The sequence below is a fragment of the Silene latifolia genome, chromosome 2 (genome assembly GCF_048544455.1).
Source record: "Silene latifolia isolate original U9 population chromosome 2, ASM4854445v1, whole genome shotgun sequence".
In the NCBI taxonomy this organism is placed as follows: Eukaryota; Viridiplantae; Streptophyta; class Magnoliopsida; order Caryophyllales; family Caryophyllaceae; genus Silene; species Silene latifolia.
This window is the reverse complement of record NC_133527.1, coordinates 162,096,688-162,118,074: the sequence shown is the minus strand read 5'-3', so window position 1 is coordinate 162,118,074 and position 21,387 is coordinate 162,096,688.

Genomic DNA, 21,387 nt, shown 5'->3' with positions numbered 1-21,387 from the left:
AACAAAAAATAAAAACATATAAGTTTGAAATGGAAAGTGAAATGATTCCCCAAAAAGAAAAAGTAAAGAGAAATGTACAAGTGTGCTAAAATGACGAAAATGTCGATATCGTCTCGCGATGCGTGCCCGCGAAATTAGGAAACACGAAATATGGTAACTTGACGCATTTACCAAAATAATGACCCGTATGAATAGGAAATTATTCGTTGAGGAATTTAGGAAAGATCCAACGCGGAAAATCACAGGAAAAGTGCTGAGGAAGAGGCGCAGCAAGAGTTGCGTCCCTTCGAAGAGGCGCAGCACCTGCTGCGCCTGTTCCCCAGTACGTCGAGGGAGGTTTTATTCATATAATTCTTCCGTCTTTCTTCGTCTTATTACAAATAACTCCCAAAATAAGCCTACATCATGAATACTCTTGAGATTCGTCTAAAAGAATGGACAAATGAGTTCTCCAGTGTGGAGAAGCATGACATGGGTGCTTATAATTTTGGATCACTTTTGAGCTTGAAATTGATCAAGGTATTCAAACCGTTCCTAGATGCTTGCCTTGACTACTGGGACCCGAATTATCACGTATTTGCCTTTCCTGGAGGCGACATTTGCCCATTTCCCAAGGAGATTGCCGCGATTGGTGGTTGGGATCCGGAACATTTGCCTGCTATTCCTTCCACTTCTCAGGGGTATAAGAATAAGTTTAGAGACTTGCTTGGGTTGGCCAGAGTTGATGTTGACCGTCTTGTGACTTCTAAAGGAGTGCGAATGTTGGATTTCATCGATCGCTTCATCAATAGGGCTGATCCTACTGTCTCTTATGTTGCAAGGCGAAGGGCATTCAGATTTTGCCTATTACATGTGTATGTCCTTCAAGGGCATGTCGATGAGGACATGAGGGGCGGCCCTCGTCTTTTGAGCCTGGTTGAGCAAATGGAGCTGCGTAGGAGCCCAGCTTGTCTGTGCTTATGAGAGATCCTATTGGGCTTGGATAACATGAAAGCCAATCGCGACCTACCTTACTTGGGAAGTCCCATTATTTTGCAGGTAAAAGAAACTTTTCTTTCTTCTTTTTTTTTTTATTTTTCTTTTTCGTTTTTTTTTTTCTTTTTTCGTTTCTTTTTCTCTTTTTTTTTGTTCGTCTTTTTTTGTTCTTTTTTTTCTTTTTTTTTTTCGTTTCTAATACCCGCTTTTGGTAGGTCTGGCTTATGGAGCATCTTCGATTGATCGAGCCCCCAGCTTATGCTCCTGCTTATCATGCTCGTTCGATTGCAATGAGGACCAGGCTTTACATGGTGGACTTCACTCAAGTGTGCAATTACTGGGAAAAGAAATTGAAAAGTGAAGATGGCCCCTTAATTAGATGGATCGTACCATGATGGCACCTCAAATCTGTCAATGGAGTATCTTCTCTGGATCCTACCCGATCTGTTCGCATTCCCGGCTTGGAGTTTATGATATGCATTTTTCCGGAGAGGTTGATGAGGCAGGTTGGATTAAAGCAGAGGATCCCGAAGCTTGACACTGTTTCCCAGACTGCCGTGGCGCTTACTACTGAGAGTCGAAGAGAATGGGCCATCAAATAGGCTCAGAGGAACATTGGGTTCTTGAATTCTTCTGTCAGTGCTCTATGGGTGTCAGATTCCTATATGCGGTGGAGGAAAGCTACTACTCCGGAGGAGCGCAAGAGACCGAGGAAGCGTGAACCTGTTGACTACAAGGTTCGCGAGGTGGAAAAGGAGAAGGAGAAGCATCTGACTGAGGGAGAGGAAGAAGCCGGGTTTCGAGTTGTTCATCCTTCGAAGAAACCGAAGACTTCTCCTGCCGTCGAGATGGTGGTTGACAAGAATGGCAAAGCGAAACCACGAGAGAGACCATTGGTGATTAGGTCGGAAGTGGCGCAAGAGCGTCCGACTCGAGGTCGTGACAAGAAGTATGATAAGAAGGACAAAGGCAAAGGGAAAATGGAAGAATAGCCTAAGTCTTTATTATTATTTATATTATTATTATTATTGTAATAAGAAGGTGGGGTTTTTAGAATCCTAGCCTATTATCTTTATTATGATTTTATTATGTAACATATTATTATTAGGAATGAAATAAAAGAGGTTGATTGGTTATGAAACCGTTGTGATTTTCCTTTCATTATTCTTGTCGAATTTCAAATGCATTTGCAAATGTCCTTCTATTTACATTTAAAGTGATTAAGTGGGTTGTATCCCGTGAAGGATTGCCTACGTATTCATTAAAAAAATGAAATCAAACCCTTGCGCGTAGTTCGAGTAAATGTAAAAGAATAATTGTTCTAAGCAAGAGCTTGTAATGAACTTTTAGAAAATAAGCATGTGCTTTACTTACTCCGAAAATGCAATTTAGTTTATTTGATGATATGAGAATGACAAATTGTCAAAATGCAAGAGCAAGATGACATTAGCTTGATTCAGCTTGGCCAGGGGCCGTTTATTTCGTGCCACAAGAGCGACACGTGAGGTCACGCGAGGCGCGTTTTTGCTCCTATTCTAGGCATAATAACGTTTTAATTGGTCAAGGTTTGTTGGGTTGGCAAATTCGTTCCCGTATAAGTCTGTGATCCTAACCGCACCCCCTGGAATTATGGACTTGACTAGGAATGGCCCGACCCAATTGGGTTTGAATTTTCCTCGTGGATCGACAGGTAAAAGAGCCCTAATTGATTTGAGGACCAAGTCTCCTTCTTTGATGTTCCTTGGCTTAACCCTTTTGTTGAAGGCTCGTTTGATACGCGCCTGATATGTTTGCACATTATGTAATGCACGTAACCTTCGTTCATCCAGGAGGATGAGTTCTTCATATCTATCCCTCTTCCACTCGGCTTCTGGGATTTGACTTTCGAGTAAAATACGCAAGGATGGTATTTCTAGCTCGAATGGTTGTACGACTTCCATGCCGTAGGTCAAATAGGAAGGAGTAGCCCCAGTGGGCGTCCTAATGGATGTACGGTATCCCCATAAAGCAAAGGGTATCTTACTTGGCCAATCTCTATAGTTGTCAATCATTTTCTTGAGGATCGTGACAACGTTTTTGTTTGCCGCCTCTACCGCGCCATTGGTTTGTGGTCTATATGGCGCGCTTGATTTTGTACTTGGCTATCAATTGTTCAGTCTCAGCTTGGAAATGTGACCCATTGTCACTGATGATCTCATGTGGGCAACCATATCGACAGATGATATTGGTTTGTATGAACTTTGCCACGTTCTTGGCCGTGAGACTGGTTTAGGAAGCCGCTTCTACCCATTTGGTGAAATAATCGATTGCTACTAGGATGAAACAGTGACCTCTTGTTCCGGCTGGAGTGATCTTGCCGATGATGGCAATTCCCCAAGCAGAAAATGGCCAGGGAGATGTCATGGTGTAAAGCAATGAGGGAGGAACATGTTGCACATTCCCGAAGATCTGGCAATTATGGCAATGTCTCACATATTTGATGCACTCAGATTCCATCGTGGTCCAATAGTATCCTAAACGTGTGATTTTCTTTGCCATCATGGGTCCACTCATGTGAGGGCCACATTCTCCGTCATGGACTTCTTCCATCACTTTCCGTGCCTGTGAATGATCAAGACAACATAGGATGACACCAAGAGGTGTTCTTTTGTATAACTCTCCTTACATGAGGACGTATTGGGAAGCTAGCAAACGGATAGCGCATTGTCCCCTTTTGTCCATATCTGGTGGATAGGTGCCGTTGAGTTTGAAGTTTAGGATTGCTTGGAACCAAGGCTCTTCTGTAATTTCCTCTTCATCGGTGATTTGGTGCACATAAGCTGGCTCTGATCGTCGTTCGATACATAAAGGCATTTCTACCATACTATCCAGCATGTTAATCAAAGATGTGAGTTTGCAAGAGCATCCGCAAATTGATTTTCTTCTCGAGGTAGATGTAAGTAGGTTACTTGATCGAAGAATTGGGCTACTTGGTCTATTCTGGCTTGATAAGGTGCCAAGCTTTTGCTTCGGATTTTCCAAGACCCCGTAATTTGATTGATGATCAAAGATGAATCCCCATGTACTCGAAAATTCTTGATGCCTAAACTTACTGCCGCTTGCAATCCAATGAGACAGGCTTCGTATTCCGCAGCATTATTTGTCACCTCGAAGTCGAGTTTGACAGAGATTGGTGTATGCTCGCCTTCAGGAGAAATGAGCAACACTCCTATTCCAAATCCTCTTAAGTTCGATGCTCCATCAAAATAGAGGTCCCAGGAGTCTACATCTGTTTGGAGATTATCCTCATCCGGAAATGACCAGGTGTCTATCGTTTGTGTATCATTGATGGGATTTTCTGCGAAGAAAACGGCAACCGCGCGCCCTTTTATGACTTTCAAAGGTACATATTTAAGATCGAACTCAGAGAGCATCAAAGTCCATCTCGCTAGACGTCCATAGAGAACGGGTTTCTCGAAGAGGTATTTGACAGGATCCATTTTGGAGAATATTTTGACGGAGTAGCTAAGCATGTAGTAGCGTAGCTTCTTCGTTGCCCACACAAGAGCGAGGCATGTCTTCTCGAGTGGCGTGTATTTGCACTCGTACTCCAAGAACTTCTTACTAAGGTAGTAGATGGCTCTTTCTTCTTTTCCTACAGTTTGAGCTAACATGGCGCCCATGGCCGTTTCAGTTACCGTGAGATATAAACCAAGAGGTTGATCTCGCTGGGGTGGCATGAGCACTGGCGGTTTGGATAGTATTTCCTTGATTCGGTCGAAAGCCTTCTGACAGTCATCATCCCACATGGTGTGATCTGTTTTCTTTAACTTCTTGAATATGGGTTCGCAGATCATGGTGAGTTTCGATATAAATCGACTTATGTATTGCACCTTGCCTAAGAATCCCCTAACTTCTTTCTCCGTTTGAGGTTGCGGCATTTCGATTAAAGCTTTGATCTTTGAAGGGTCTATTTCTATACCTCGTTGGCTAACCACGTATCCCAGGAGTTCGCCAGATGTTATTCCGAATGCGCATTTCTGAGGATTGAGCCTCATGTTGTACTTCCGTAGCCTCGAGAAGAATTTGCGAAGGTTCGCGATATGTCCCTCTCTTTCCTTGGACTTGACAATCATGTCGTCTACGTATACCTCAACTTCTTTATGCATCATGTCATGTAAGAGCGTAGTTGCGGTGCGTTGGTATGTAGCTCTGGCGTTGATTAACCCAAACGGCATAACCGTATAGCAGTAGGTTCCCCATTGAGTGACGAAGGTAGTCTTATGCATGTCTTCTAAAACCATCTTGATCTGGTTATATCCTGCATATCCGTCCATGAAGGATAGTAACGCGTGATCCGCCGTATTGTCCACTAAAATGTCGATATGTGGTAGAGGAAAATCATCCTTAGGGCTTGCTTTGTTTAAGTCTCTAAAATCAACACAAACACGGATTCTCCCATCCTTTTTGGGTACGGGTACTATGTTAGCTACCCAGTCTGAGTACTCGGAAACTTTGATGAACCCAGCTTTGAATTGTTTATCGACTTCTTCTTTGATCTTGAGAGCCCATTCTGTCCTCATTCGACGAAGCTTCTGTTTCACGGGTTTGAAACCTGGTTTGATTGGGATTCTATGCTCTGCAATGTCCCTGTCGATCCCTGACATATCTTTGTAGGACTAAGCAAAAACGTCTTTGAACTCGTGTAGGAGGTCTATAAAATTGGCCCTTTCGGTGGGGCTCAGGGTTGTACCTATCCTAAGTTCTTGGGGTTCTAGTTCAGTTCCTACATTGATGGGTTCAGTATCTTCTATCACTGGTCCCCCTTCTCCCTCTTGTAGTATTTCTTTGGCTATGTAGGGAGGTATTTCGATTGAGTCAGGGTCTGGGTCATTCTCATAATCATCGTAAACAGAATTGCATTCAAGATAACACGAAGAGTAAGCAGAACTTGATTTATATATATTAAGATTTGAGAGAAGTTGGAACAAAGAAACCATCTGCTCTGTGGTCAGTGGCGGTAAAAGGATAGCGGTTGGGACATTTCCCGAACTATTGTTGCTATTAGACACTAGGCTAGGAGAAATGAGGAGAGTGGGAATGACGACAGGAGGAGACTCTTTAGGAACTTCTCTAGACTCCGACTCTGAATCGAATTCATCGTCTTCTGGTTCTCCTTTGAACATCTCTCCCTCTCCAGTAGTGAGCTTGAAGAGTCTTCCTTGATTGTTTGTCCACTTGATCGATTTTCTCCATCCTTTCTGCTGATTGGTGTTGATTTCTGTGATTAACACGGTAGGGTTGAAGTGATCGTCTTGAAGTATCATGGTAATGATCTCATCCTGCACGGCTATAACGAATCGATCTTCTCCAAATAGTAGACTCACGGCTGTGGACAGCGGGCCGCCCACGGGGGCGCTTGGTTGAGAAACGAGGGACAAGCGTTTGCATTTTGTATGGAGTCGCCACCAATTTTTATGGGAAATTGGAACCGTTCGAATACCTCGTGTCATGTCAAGACACAAAGTAGTGACATGAACACTAAGCAATCGTTACCCTTAGCATTCTATGTCTAGAATGACTCTCGTGGATGCCAATGAACACGGGTGCTCACGGAGATCTGGAGTAAGGGGTGAGGGTACGTATTAGGAAGCTCTTTTGATCGAACACCTAATCCCGCCCGCCTCGATAGCGGCCTCTACTAATGATTAGGGAAGTTATTCGTACTTGATATACTGTCGGCTATATGCATGCAATGCAACATCCATAGATTAATCCTAACATGTGAGAAATTACTAAGTCGGTGAACAATTAGTTTATCATACAATTGATGTCGAAGTTGGATTTAATGTTGATTACATGTGAAAACATACAAGCAATAGGATAAATAAAATAAAAGAAGAATTACAATAATGAAAATTACATTAATTACATTGGAATAGGCGATTTATGTCGAAAATACCTTTAAAACGGATAATTTGAGAAAAAGGAATAAAAGAATAAAACACGACAGATTAGAAGGTGATAATACGGATAATAGTAGGTTAATATGTAAACTAATTAAACTAGGTCAAGGCAGAATAGGAGGTCAGGGACAGAAGTCGTCCTGGAACAGCGCGAAGAGTAATCGCCCTTTGGAAGAGGCGCGGCCCGATTCTTTGCGTCTGTTCTGCCAAGGACGAACTCGGGCGTGAAGCCAAAACTGCAATTGTTAACGTTTATTAGTGAATTTAATGGATTGATTTAGATTACTTAGTCGGATGAAAGTGATTTACAGATTATTTACATATGATTGAGGTCATAAAATAGCAAAACACGATTAAGACGGAATAAGACGGATTATTTATGTGAAGGGTCGATGTTAATGAATGACTAAACAAGCGAATGATTAACTAAACATGACGAATTGATGGCGGATTAACAATGAACATGATAAAAAATATATCAACAATGAATCCCAGAAACCCAATACGAACGAATTGAATCCCTAAAACTCGAATTGAACTTAATGACGAAAACCCGCAAATATGAATTACTTGGGATTTAAGTTGGATTAGATGAATTAAACATGTGAATGGATGATGAAATATATGATACAATATACATGCTAATTATTATGATTTTATGACGGAGAATTAACAGACGAACAAACAAAACAAATAAATTTGATACGAATTGCAGAGGACGGAGGAAGAAGAAAAGAAGCGAATCGCTGCGCGGCCTCACAAAGAGGCGCGGCAGATCTTTGCGCTCCTTTGAAGAGGCGCGCGATTGCTGCGTCTTTTCTCGATCGTCTGTCTACTGGAAATCCGCAAAAAGGTTTTAAAGACGGTTTTAGAAATCGGTTTTAATGAGGTACTTTCGACATAAACCTTACAACGATGATACGATAAAATAAATAACAATAAATAAAATAAGGATTATTACACCCTCAGACTTACATGTTGACGGAACGAGATGAACTAAGAAAATCGACTAGTGATGCTCGACGCGAACGTAAGGAAAGAATGCCCTCGTAAGAGGAAAACGATTGAAATAAATTGATTAATTAGATTGATTGAGTGTAGTTGGTCAAATTGGTCGGTTATGCAACGGAGAGGTCGGTACCGGAAGGATCCGAGCTTACGTGGTCGAAGGTTCAAGCACGTAGGCGCCAATTAGTAAGAACAAAGTCTAGAATGCAAAGGGAGAAGAGAAGGGCGGACACTCGCGTGAGAAATATGAGGAACGAAAGCTCCTATTTATACTAATCACGTGACGGAATTATGGTAAGACTAGGATACGGAAGAAAGATCCTAAACAACCGACTTAGGTTAAACGCGAAACTTGGACAAAAAGAAAGCCCTGGGAAGAGGCGCAAAGCAGTGTGCGTCCCTTGGAAGAGGCGCGGCACCTGCTGCGCCCTTTCCCGGGTAGGTTCCTCTGCGCGTAGAAAACGCGTTTGACAGCCTGTCGTATTTTAGGCATAACTTTCTCTACAAGACTCGTATTTAGGTGATTTCGGTGGCGTTGGAAAGCTAAGAGAAAGATCTAGAACTTTATGTGAAATAGGCCTGACCCAAAAAACTCTTTATGACCTCGTAAAATGGGCCTAAAGCTCGGGTTGTCAATTTAACTAAATGAAATGCACATTTTGTAATGTAAACTTTTAGTTTAGCCCAAAGAAGTGACATGAGACTCAAAATGAGATATAATCTCAACATTTTATGACATCCTAACCTTAGGTAGACAAGCACATTGCTTTGACTCGGGATTTGACGGTTTTAGGAAATGAAGACGGTTTTTGACCCGGACTCCAAATGTACTCTAATTACTGCCAAAACGACCGTATCGGGACGTAGATGACAACCATGAGGTAGACATAAATATTTGAGCAATCACTTGACGATAATCTTACGAACTGTCACAAATCGTTCCGCGTACCAAACATGCGGCCCAATCATCACCGGGTGGTTTGCGGGAGGTGCAGAAACGAGGTGTCTACAGAGCCCCCACTTTGACTGAGGCTTGGACAAGGCGAAAGTCAAAGTATAGCCATCAGGTCAATCGAAGATTACAACCTGACGACTATGGCGACGCGAGGCGGCTCAAGGGGTCTGAACCAAGGACCTGTCGTCGGGAACATTTTAGAGTCTGTCGACTATCGGGGAGGGTCGTTTAAAGTCCATTAGACTACGTAAGGCTCGCTCGACCATAAGAAGAAACCATACCTGAGATACCCCTGGGTGAAACGGAACTGAAGACGCTTCGGCAAAACTCTTTGGTCTGAAGATAACTTGGTGTCTGAAGGCATTAGGGGTCACAGGGATTCTAAAGAAACTTCTTAACACTTCTGAAGGTTAACTCTGAAGGCTATCTTTCACTGAAGGAAAGGCTGAAGGATAATCCTCTCTAAAGGACTGAAAGGGGACTTAACTGAAAAAGGGCTATCTGAAGGTTACTGAAAGGATTATTCTGAAGTGTCTGAAGAAATAAAGGATTATCTAAAGGGAGGAGGGCTGAAGGAAGGATTATCCTGAAGGTTATCTAAAGGGTTATCTGAAAAATTAAGGTAAGTTCCTGAAAGATCTGAAGGATAAAAAAGATCTGAAGGTTTATCCTGAAAGGGTTATTCTGAAAGATATCTAAAGGATCTAAAATATCTAAAGGTTTATCTTGAAAGGGTTACCTAAAGGGATGAAGGATCGCCTGGGGGTATCTGCCTGTTTCTGTCCTCAAGCAAACTCTCACTGGGGAATAAAACGATGACTTTGGGGAATCTGCCTGTCTCTGTTCTCAAGCAAACTCTCGTCGGGGAATAAAACGATGACTTTGGGGAATCTGCCTGTCTTTGTCCTCAAGCAAACTCTCGTTGGGTGAGCAATACTGCAAAATATCGCTGCGCTGGAGAGAAATGACGATTAGGAACATCTTGATCGTCGAAGAAGCCTTGGGTGAGCAATACTGCAAAATATCTTTGCTGCTACCGGACATAACAATTTGAGCAATATCGCAAAATATCTTTGCTACTGGGAGAATGGAGACTTGAGCGAAGCCCCCAGTTAGAGCGAGCACTGCTTCTGATACTTACCTGCATGGTTAGTAGCCACACAAGAATGCAATCTAATATGTGCACGTAAGCAATTATCACATGGACCTCGAATGAGGAAACACATAGGCTTTGCAAAAGTCGTTTCTTTTTAAAAGTTGTTTAAAACTTGTTCAAAAAAGTTTGTCGTTTGTAATGCGTTATGCATATTCAAATGGGCTTTAGACATAGGACTGACGCGACGTAGACCTTATACGGACGTGAAATATAGACTTAGATTTGACGCGACACAGGGAATGACTTTGACAGACTTTGGCTAAGCATGCGCAACCCCTAGCCAAGTGTGGGTGACAATGCGTATCAGTTCCAAAGGTATAAGAATTGCAAGAATGTCGGGGACATATAAAGGCAAGGCATGAGCCATGGATCATCTATCTACTTGGACTTCATTTACCGTCGTTTGCTGTAAAAGAGACTCCCTCTTGAGGCACGATGACTTGGAGAATCGATCTAAGATCTTTGTCATTGTCCGGACCGAGTACTAGCTAGACTTAGAGGAACAAAGGAAAGGGTGGCATCTTGGAAGAGAAGCCCCCAGGATGAAAGGATGACTCTGGACTTCGGTAAAAAAGAGGTTGGGCGACAATAAGGAGCCCCCAGTATAGAGGTGTTGTTTGTGGAAAGGATGTTAATTGAGGTTGGAAGGTTGAAAATTGAGTTTGAAAGTCGGGATGGTTGAGATGGTTGATAATTGAGATTGAAAGTTGGCTATGATTGTGTCCATGAGGACTGCCTACGTATTCACGTGAAGTGAAATCAAACCAGATCGTAGTTCTGAGGTTTGGTTAATTTTGTTTGGGTGTTGCGGTTGTATCCTTCTTGTGTAAGAAAGGACTGCCTACGTATCCACCTGAAAAGGTGAAATCAAACCATGCTCGTAGTTCAGGTGTGTGCCTAAGCTATGTTGTTAGGACCTTAAAGTGCAGGGGTCACAAGGGTAATATTCCTTTGGTGACTCGAAGAATCGATTTGAGATAACTCCCTATGATCATAGACCAAAGAGGTATAACTAAGTTTGTAAAAATCTCCTTGTTATGTGAGCACACTTAGTGGACCCTAAGGATGAATTGGGTATGTCCCGTCCTAGGTAGCAAAGTATTGAAGACTCCGTGTATGGGTCAAGGTGAAACTGGATTGGATATTTGGAATGTGGAGCTCGGGAATAAGAGGCTTTGATGAACAAATCTCTGGAGCTTGATTTTGTGGAGTTAAGGCTTAATTGGGGTTATGGCTTGTAATGTGGCTTGGAAGTGGAGTCTCTTGGCTTGATGTAGCCTGAGCACATAAAGGTAGGTTAAAATGACGTGGGATCAAGTTTCTATGTCTTGGCCCTAAAGGATGGATATACTTGACGAGCTTGAGAGGATTCTCAAAATTCCTAACTATCTCCCTATAACGGTCTCGAGAAGGACTTAGGGTGTATAATGTGTGGAAGGCTAAGTGAGGATGCTAGCTAACCATCTTCATTGATGTCTTGATTCTATACTGTAACTTGATTCTATATAGACTTCAGGAGTATTCCGATTAGTATTTGATTTCAGACTTGTTCTTGATTCAGACTCAGATTCTTTGTCTGTTGGTCTGGAATATATTCCGGATTTTTGCTCAGATTTTTGATTCGGGTTTTTGAAGATAACGTTGTCTTTGGATATTGACTTGACTTGCTTGATTGAGCCTTATTCTTTTGACTCTTTTGTCTTGGATATTGATCTTGGGTCATTTCTCCCGATTGAGCCTTTGTCTTTGGTCACGGCTCGTATCGTCTTGAATTTGCTTGCATAACATGCATTTGGGTCAGACCAGCACCTTTGGTGGGAAACGGGTTGGTTTTTAGTAACACGGGTTGTTTATTGTGGGGAATGGGCTTGCCTTCCGTCATGGATTGTTAACAAGGGAGATGGTCTGGATTCGTCCTAGAATCTCTAGAGATATGCTCGTCCTAGACTAGGGTTATATTGTGGTTTCTATTGCCAGACATGGAATAGGTAAGGAAAAAACACGGAGTTTCAGGTCCTCTACAACTTGGAATGGAACATCATCTAAGAGCACTCACATTGACTTGGCATGCGTTGTTGTTCATTTTAAAAAAAATGTCTCAAACCAATTCTTGTTGTCACAGGAAAAGGGTAAAGGAAGAGATAGGATAGAATATGTGGAGTGAAAATTGTATTTTTATTGAAATGAATAATGAATGTATTTAACATAGATATGAGAAGACAGGTGACTCGTGGGACAGCCCCCAGGTTGTCACTAGGAATGAAAATGGACACGAAGAAAGTTACTAGAACAAATATGAGATAGAAAGCCTAAGACTCGGACTCGGACTCGGACTTTGACTCGATCCTAGAACTAGACCCGTAATCATCGGCCCACGCTTGAACATTTTCTCTTCCAGCAACGGGCTTCGACATCCGGCTTTGAGCATTCACCCATGTGAGCACCCCGTCCTCATTATTGGGAACACTGGAAGGGTAATAGTCAAGAAAAGTTTCTTGATAAGTGGTATATCCATGAGGATTGCCTAAGCTACCTTGTGGGTTAAAGGCTGAGAGGGACAACCTCCCGCTTTCGATCATATCCTGAATGACATGTTTTAATTTGTAACATTTCTCTGTATCATGCCCTTTGCCTCCATGGTATTTGCAGTAGGAATTCCCATCCCAGAACTTGGATTTCTTTTCGGGGTCAGGCGTAGGACCGATTGGCTTCAACATTCGTTCCTCCATGAGTCTCTGAAGGGCATCGGCGTATGTAATACCAATGTTGGTAAATTTCCTGGGTGGTGTATCCTTCTTGTCAAAAGCCTTTGTGAATAACCCTGGAGAATTGCTAGGTTTCTTTGACGAAGGATCCATGAGGATGCCTTTATTGATCTTGATTCCTGATAAGAAGAACTAAGAATAGATTGTCTACTTATTGCTTTCTCCTTAGGACTGTCAAATTGAGGGTTTGTCTGGACACTTTTCATTTTGAGAGGTTGGGCATCAAGCTTCTTACCCGTTTCGGCGAGCAGGTTTTCTATGTTGGAAAGTCGAGAGTTTAGAGTATCAATAGCTCCCTCTATTTTGGAGAATTTATTGTCAAAGGCCCTGGAAAGCATGAGCATTCCATCTTGGATATCTCCGTCTTCGAGGACATTGATTTCTTTATCATCATGAGGATCGAGGAGATGAGAACAGTCTAGAGATGACTCTTCGTCATGTTTAATGATATTGGACCCAAGAGGGTCGGTCTTCTTGGATTTCTTGGCGGAAGGTGGCACAGGAAGCTTGCGATCCTCGATCATATCCTGAATAATATGCTTTAGACAAAAGCATTCCTCCGTATCGTGTCCCCTACCTTGATGGTACCGACAATATGAATCGCCCTTCCATCTAGGGAATATCTTTTCGGTCCGGGTTGGACCGATTGGATGAAGTTTTCCCTAGGAAACCAGTCTTCGTAGAGCTACTTCATATGTGGTTCCGAGGTCAACGAATTCCCTATGGGCTCGTCCCGCCTTTCCGGTGGAGTTTCCAAGAGGTTGACTCCCTTGCCTTCATTGGCCTTCTTAGATGGGTGAGTCGTGTTGAAGCTAAAACTTGGCCTTGGGGTACGAGAAGATGGTAAAGGTTTCATCATGTCTATCTTGTCTTCCATATTGGTGACACGAGTTCTCAAGTCTTCAACGGTGGCCTGAAGCTTAATGACCGTAGCACTTAGTTCTTCGACGACGACAGATAAACGTTCTTGAATACTTTCATCGAAAATTGCAGAATTCCTACCGAGAAGAAAATGATACGCATTACGACTTGACTTGACATGGGATCACGCATACTAAGGCAACAAACAAAGGATACATGACGAGACGAGATGACTAGACTCTTGACTTGTGAATCCAGGAAATGTCGTGAGCGACTTCTCGTGTTTGGATTCACGATGCTTGACTTTAATTTAGACTCGAGTGTTGACTTTGACAGAGTGACGTTTATGTGGTTGACCTTATTGACGGGATTGATGACACGTGTTGATTATGGACTCGAGGTCTGGTTATAGGTGTTAAGAAGACTACTGTAGTTTAGACTCGAATATGAAGCCCGTTGAGACTCGTGTGTTGAGCCTCGGAACGTGTGACTCGAGTGTTTTAGATCCTAACTGAATTGGGGGTAGGGGGTCCAAAATGACGGCGTGACACCCTAGGACTTGACTTGAATTTGAAAAGACCCAAAATGTAAAGGAATACGGGTTCATGACTCGACGGAGTTTCGACTAGGACATAGTCGGTTTGAACTTTGACTCTAACTTAGCCCAATTGAATTTACACATTTACATTTACAGGGTTTGAAAATATTTTGGCTTTTTTTTTTTTCGGTTTTTTTTTTGTTTTTTGTTTGTTTTTTGTTTTTTCGTTTTTTTTGTATTTGGACTTTTTTTTTTGTTTGTTTGTTTTTGTATTTAGTTTTGAAATGGGTTTTAGGCCCGAAGTTTGACTTGACATATGGAAAGAGTTTCGACTCATTTTGCGCTATTTTGAAAATGTTTACATTTTGAAAAGGATTTTATTTTACAAAAAGGTTTTGTTTAGAAAATGGTGATCACGTAAAGTACAAACATTTATACAAGCATTATAACGGGATGCTGAGTGTATTTAAAAGGGTTTTGGTTTAAAGGGTGGGTTGCCATACCGAACCATCAAACCCGAAGTCTGTGGAGAGGCTCGTGCCAAACAAGAGTAAGGCCGATTCCTAGTCCATTTCCTCAAGTAGTGAAGGCCCTTGATACAAACAAGAGTAAGCATCATGGTATGGATGACGTCAATCGCTATCCATCCTTAGGCCCAAATAAGAATTAGGACCGTTTAGACGGGACGATTGGTCGAATGGGTTGGGTTGGGCCTAGGAAGGCCGAATTAAAACGATCTAGGAAGACCGAGTTATGAAAACCGACAATTGTCTTGTACAAACTTATTCCCTAACCTTGTTCAAGTTTCACCCTAGCTACACGTAAGTGTATGTTCCCAAATGAGTCGCCAAATCACCGTGGACAGCGGGCCGCCCAGGGGGCGCTTGGTTGAGAAACGAGGGACAAGCGTTTGCATTTTGTATGGAGTCGCCACCAATTTTTATGGGAAATTGGAACCGTTCGAATACCTCGTGTCATGTCAAGACACAAAGTAGTGACATGAACACTAAGCAATCGTTACCCTTAGCATTCTATGTCTAGAATGACTCTCGTGGATGCCAATGAACACGGGTGCTCACGGAGATCTGGAGTAAGGGGTGAGGGTACGTATTAGGAAGCTCTTTTGATCGAACACCTAATCCCGCCCGCCTCGATAGCGGCCTCTACTAATGATTAGGGAAGTTATTCGTACTTGATATACTGTCGGCTATATGCATGCAATGCAACATCCATAGATTAATCCTAACATGTGAGAAATTACTAAGTCGGTGAACAATTAGTTTATCATACAATTGATGTCGAAGTTGGATTTAATGTTGATTACATGTGAAAACATACAAGCAATAGGATAAATAAAATAAAAGAAGAATTACAATAATGAAAATTACATTAATTACATTGGAATAGGCGATTTATGTCGAAAATACCTTTAAAACGGATAATTTGAGAAAAAGGAATAAAAGAATAAAACACGACAGATTAGAAGGTGATAATACGGATAATAGTAGGTTAATATGTAAACTAATTAAACTAGGTCAAGGCAGAATAGGAGGTCAGGGACAGAAGTCGTCCTGGAACAGGCGCAGCAGGCACTGCGCCCTTTGGAAGAGGCGCAGCAGTTGCTGCGTCTGTTCCAAGGACGAACTCTGGCTGTGAAGCCAAAACTGCAATTGTTAACGTTTATTAGTGAATTTAATGGATTGATTTAGATTACTTAGTCGGATGAAAGTGATTTACAGATTATTTACATATGATTGAGGTCATAAAATAGCAAAACACGATTAAGACGGAATAAGACGGATTATTTATGTGAAGGGTCGATGTTAATGAATGACTAAACAAGCGAATGATTAACTAAACATGACGAATTGATGGCGGATTAACAATGAACATGATAAAAAATATATCAACAATGAATCCCAGAAACCCAATACGAACGAATTGAATCCCTAAAACTCGAATTGAACTTAATGACGAAAACCCGCAAATATGAATTACTTGGGATTTAAGTTGGATTAGATGAATTAAACATGTGAATGGATGATGAAATATATGATACAATATACATGCTAATTATTATGATTTTATGACGGAGAATTAACAGACGAACAAACAAAACAAATAAATTTGATACGAATTGCAGAGGACGGAGGAAGAAGAAAAGAAGCGAGAACTGCGCGGCCTCACAAAGAGGCGCGGCAGATGCTGCGCTCCTTTGAAGAGGCGCAGCAGTTGCTGCGTCTTTTCTCGACTGTCTGTCTACTAGAAATCCGCAAAAAAGGTTTTAAAGACGGTTTTAGAAATCGGTTTTAATGAGGTACTTTCGACATAAACCTTACAACGATGATACGATAAAATAAATAACAATAAATAAAATAAGGATTATTACACCCTCAGACTTACATGTTGACGGAACGAGATGAACTAAGAAAATCGACTAGTGATGCTCGACGCGAACGTAAGGAAAGAATGCCCTCGTAAGAGGAAAACGATTGAAATAAATTGATTAATTAGATTGATTGAGTGTAGTTGGTCAAATTGGTCGGTTATGCAACGGAGAGGCTGGTACCCGGAAGGATCCGAGCTTACGTGGTCGAAGGTTCAAGCACGTAGGCGCCAATTAGTAAGAACAAAGTCTAGAATGCAAAGGGAGAAGAGAAGGGCGGACACTCGCGTGAGAAATATGAGGAACGAAAGCTCCTATTTATACTAATCACGTGACGGAATTATGGTAAGACTAGGATACGGAAGAAAGATCCGGAAACAACCGACTTAGGTTAAACGCGGAAACTTGGACAAAAAGAAAGCCCTGGGGAAGAGGCGCAGCAGGTGCTGCGTCCCTTGGAAGAGGCGCGGCACTCTTTGCCCCCTTTCCCGGTAGGTTCCTCCTGCGCGTAGAAAACGCGTTTGACAGCCTGTCGTATTTTAGGCATAACTTTCTCTACAAGACTCGTATTTAGGTGATTTCGGTGGCGTTGGAAAGCTAAGAGAAAGATCTAGAACTTTATGTGAAATAGGCCTGACCCAAAAAACTCTTTATGACCTCGTAAAATGGGCCTAAAGCTCGGGTTGTCAATTTAACTAAATGAAATGCACATTTTGTAATGTAAACTTTTAGTTTAGCCCAAAGAAGTGACATGAGACTCAAAATGAGATATAATCTCAACATTTTATGACATCCTAACCTTAGGTAGACAAGCACATTGCTTTGACTCGGGATTTGACGGTTTTAGGAAATGAAGACGGTTTTTGACCCGGACTCCAAATGTACTCTAATTACTGCCAAAACGACCGTATCGGGACGTAGATGACAACCATGAGGTAGACATAAATATTTGAGCAATCACTTGACGATAATCTTACGAACTGTCACAAATCGTTCCGCGTACCAAACATGCGGCCCAATCATCACCGGGTGGTTTGCGGGAGGTGCAGAAACGAGGTGTCTACAACGGCTTGTTCGTCTAGGCAAGGTGCTTGACGAGTCTTGACGGTAGGAACCGTTTCTGGAGGAATGAAGTAGCAATCGTGAAAGATCTCGATTCCGGCTAGCTTCCTTTCGAGATGGTGCCAATGTAATACTACGTATTTATGAGTCTCTGGGTACTCTATCGAGTAGGCCTTACTCTGTCGAGTAAGGGTGAGTTGCGTTTTATAAACGTTTCTGACCTGTTGGGTACTCGATCGAGTAACATGGGTACTCGATCGAGTAAAGGGGCACTCGATCGCGCGAGTACCTTAGCTACTCGATCGAGTAGCCGGTTTACGGGGAGTTAATTCTCGGGTTTTGTTAATTATGCGATTAAAGTATATAATACTTCCGTCATTGTTCTTAAACACTTTTTCAAAACCTAATTACTGTCAAGAGAGAAAACAAAGTACGTTCTTCGCTTTAATCGCATTGTTGGCAAATCCTGGAGCTTGGAAGGTCGGATTTCACCTTTCTTTATACCGTTGTGATCCTTGCGTCGAGGGTAAGACCTGTATACCGTTTTTATAATGTTTCTTTAAAGTTGGTAAAACCCTAATTTGGGGAATTTGGGGTTTTGTAGTATGTTATGCTTGGTAGTGATTATATGTTTGTATGTTAGGAGGAGGATTCGTAGAGGAAGCTTTTTTATTTCAGCTGTGAGATCGTCTGACTGTTGTGCTTTCCAGGTAGGGTTTCCCTACTCAGTAGTATTTACATAATGTGTGGTGATTGTGCTGTAGTTAGTGATTGTTGATTGATTCAGACGGTTGTTGATGTTGTATTGTAATTGTGATTGTTTGTCACTGGTTCTCGAGATGCGTTCTCGGCTGAGTGGAGTCACTTGCGGGAGTGGCTTCACCCCCTAGTTTCGCCCTCCGTGGAACCCGCCACGGGAGGGGATGTGCATATTAATGGTACAGGGTTATCGCTCGGTATGATGAGCGGGGATTTGGTGGGTACGGCTGCGGTCCTCCACTGGCAGGGCTGGTCCAGTGGACAGTCGGTGATGGAGATTGATTGGAGTGGGTGATTGTGTGTGACTTCTTGAGCTATCTTGATTACTGTATCGTTGGTTGTATATAACTGTGTGAATAGTACTGACCCCGGTTTATTGTTTTAAAACCTGCGGTGATCCATTCGGGGATGGTGAGCAGATATTGAGCAGGTATGAGTTGGGTACTGGGATAGCTGGGATGTGCCACGATCTGATGATAGAAGTCTTCCGCTGTAGCTTAGTAGTTTTCATAAACATTTCAGTTAGATCAGTAAACATTTGATTTGAGAACATGTATTCGTATTTTGGTTTGGTTTTTGGATTGTAACCTTTCACTAAAGTATTTCTATTTAAACGTTGTTTGATTATTGTTTATTTGATTATCATTGCCTCGGGTAACCGAGATGGTAACATCCTTATACCTGGGTTGTCCTGGTAAGGCACTTGGAGTATGGGGGTGTTACAAAATGGTATCAGAGCTGACCGGAAGGTTAGAAAGACTAGGAGTGGTGAGACAGTTTTGCTTAAGATCCTTTGGTCTAACCACGAGACTGAGGAAGCTACATGGGAGGCAGAGGATGCCATGAGAGAGCGTTACCCTTTCCTTTTTTATCAGGTATGTATGGTTATGGGGACGTAACCTTGTTTCTTTTAGGGGGGTAGGAGATGATCGCAAAGAGTTTTTAAGAGTTTTTACACCCTTTTTATGTTGTGTCGGTATAGTTGTTGTCGTTGAGTCGGGTTGAGTTTGGGTTAGTAACATGTTTTATGTTGAGTTTTGTTTTGGTTGTTGAGTCGGGAGTGCGTAGTGGGTGTCTTTGTTTTGTTATGGTTTGAACTTCGGGGACGAAGTTCTTTTTAAGGAGGGAAGACTGTAATACTACGTATTTATGAGTCTCTGGGTACTCTATCGAGTAGGCCTTACTCTGTCGAGTAAGGGTGAGTTGCATTTTATAAAAGTTTCTGACCTGTTGGGTACTCGATCGAGTAACGTGGGTACTCGATCGAGTAAGGGGGCACTCGATCGAGTACCTTAGCTACTCGATCGAGTAGCCGGTTTACGGGGAGTTAATTCTCGGGTTTTGTTAATTATGCGATTAAAGTATATAATACTTCCGTCATTGTTCTTAAACACTTTTTCAAAACCTAATTACTGTCAAGAGAGAAAACAAAGTACGTTCTTCGCTTTAATCGCATTGTTGGCAAATCCCGGAGCTTGGAAGGTCGGATTTCACCTTTCTTTATACCGTTGTGATCCTTGCGTCGAGGGTAAGACCTGTATACCATTTTTATAATGTTTCTTTAAAGTTGGTAAAACCCTAATTTGGGGAATTGAGGGTTTTGTAGTATGTTATGCTTGGTAGTGATTATATGTTTGTATGTTAGGAGGAGGATTCGTAGAGGAAGCTTTTTGATTTCAGCTGTGAGACCGTCTGACAGTTTTGCTTTCCAGGTAGGGTTTCCCTACTCAGTAGTATTTACATAATGTGTGGTGATTGTGCTGTAGTTAGTGATTGTTGACTGATTCAGACGGTTGTTGATGTTGTACTGTAATTGTGATTGTTTGTCACTGGTTCTCGAGATGTGTTCTCGGCTGAGTGGAGTCACTTGCGGGAGTGGCTTCACGCCCTATTTTCACCCTCCATGGAACCCGCCACGGGAGAGGATGTGCACATTAATGGGACAGGGTTATCGCTCGGTATGATGAGCGGGGATTTGGTGGGTACGGCTGCGGTCCCCCATCGGGTGGTGGGTCCAAAGGGACGATCGGTGATGGAGATTGATTGGAGTGGGAGATTGTGTGTGACTACTTGAGCTATCTTGATTACTGTATCGTTGGTTGTATATAATTGTGTGAATAGTACTGACCCCGGTTTATTGTTTTAAAACCTGCGGTGATCCATTCGGGGATGGTGAGCAGATATTGAGCAGGTATGAGTTGGGTACTGGGATAGCTGGGATCTGCCACGATCTGATGATAGAAGTCTTCCGCTGTAGCTTAGTAGTTTTCATAAACATTTCAGTTAGATCAGTAAACATTTGATTTGAGAACATGTATTCGTATTTTGGTTTGGTTTTTGGATTGTAACCTTTCACTAAAGTATTTCTATTTAAACGTTGTTTCATTATTGTTTATTTGATTATCATTGCCTCGAGTAACCGAGATGGTAACATCTTTATACCTGGGTGGTCCTGGTAAGGCACTTGGAGTATGGGGGTGTTACAGCCAAGGTTCGGGAAATCCATGAAAAGGTTCTTGATTTACTTCCCTAACGAAGTATCCATTTAGGGTAGGGAGATAGGGTCGCATTTGGATTCCCACATTCTTACGGTTTTGAAATTGGGTGAGCATCTCGAAAACTTTGTCTTTGGTGGGTTTGTATCCTAATCCAAGGGGTATTCTTTGTGAATTACCCTCTTTGTAGGGTGCAAAGGTGTTTCTTCGGATAGGATTCAAAGGCATTCCTGGGAAGTATCCCTGGGTTATGAGTATGTGGTTGACCACTAAGTTAGAGTATGGATTGAAGTATAATGGTGCCAATTCACTCTCTACGACGTTTATGATATGGAAGCCCCCAAGTTCATGTACTGGATCTGCAAGGACTTGATTGCTTGACTTCTTTTCGATGATTGCTTTGATGGGCGACGAAGTGATCGTCACCACGTTACCATTTAGTGGGATTTTGATTTCCTGGTGGAGTGTGGATGTTATCGCTT